The sequence below is a fragment of the Kogia breviceps genome, chromosome 10 (genome assembly GCF_026419965.1).
Source record: "Kogia breviceps isolate mKogBre1 chromosome 10, mKogBre1 haplotype 1, whole genome shotgun sequence".
In the NCBI taxonomy this organism is placed as follows: Eukaryota; Metazoa; Chordata; class Mammalia; order Artiodactyla; family Physeteridae; genus Kogia; species Kogia breviceps.
The window spans coordinates 43,943,424-43,944,669 of NC_081319.1; positions in this window are offsets into that span (position 1 = coordinate 43,943,424).

Here is a 1,246-nt window from a genome sequence, read left to right on the forward strand (position 1 = left end):
TATACAAATATATATATATTCTTTTTCAGATTCTTTTTCATTTTAGGTTATTATAAGATATGGAATATAGAGACTGCATTTTAATGAAATTCTTAGGAGATTGGTAAACACATTGAGTCTGAGAGGCGTTGGCACAGAAAACACCTACTGAGTGCCTGTTACCTGATGGATACTTAATAATTATGTTTCCCCTCACCTCCCTCCTTCAAGGCATTTAGTGATTCCCTATACCCTGCAGTCAAGCCCAAGTTCTGTATCTGATGGGCAGTTCTGTATCTGGCTGGGCCCTGTTGTACAGGCCGTGCTCCTGCTTCCTGCCCTGGCCAGCTGGTTCTCTGACTGTAACTCGTATCTCAGCCACCTCGGCTGCACTACCTTCCCAACACTTCCTTACCTGCCTGAGTCATATTCAAGGCCAAGCCTCTTCCTAGTCATCCCTATCCCAGGGCCTAGCCAGGGTCTGGCACCAGTGGGCCCTCAACACATGTGTTTATTGAGTGGTCAGTGACCACACCCCCACAAGGCCTTCCCTGGCTGCCCACTGCCCTTCTCACAGCTTGCGCCCAGTGTGCCCCTGGTCTCCTATGGTCTCCTGAGGATGGGGCTGCACTGCAAGCTTCCACCTTGCCTTCTCCCCATCTCCAACATGGACTCACTGGCCAGGACCAGCTGTGGCTGGGACAGCAGTGCTATGGGTTGGCTGACCTGCTGGCGTTTGAGGAACTCCACTGCCCCATTTCCTATCTCAGTCTCCCCCTGGCCTCAGTGTCAGGCCACCTTTCCCTGCCTTTGGCCAGGCTAAAATTTGTGCTAAAAATAATCCAAAGACTGCTGCTAGACACCTCCAGGTGGGAACTCAATATAGAGGAGCCTGCCCCACTGAGGACTGACAGATAGACTTTACTCAAATACCTCAAGCTGCAGGAAACTTCAGATACTTGTTAATGTTTGTGAACACTTTTTCTTTTTCTTTTTCTTTTTTTTTTTTGGCTGTGCCATGTGGCATTCAGGATCTTAGTTCCCTGACCAGGGATCAAACCTGGGCCCCCAGCAGTGGAAGCACAGAGTCCTAACCACTGAACTGCCAGGGAATTCCCTGTGGACATTTTTTCAGAATGCGTGGAAGCATAAGCCACCTGGACAGAAAAAACATCTGAAGTAGTTAAATCCCTCCTTAAGGAAATTATTGCCCAAGTTGGAATGCCTGCACCCTTCAAAGTGATGGTTGCACTGTCTCCAGTATAAC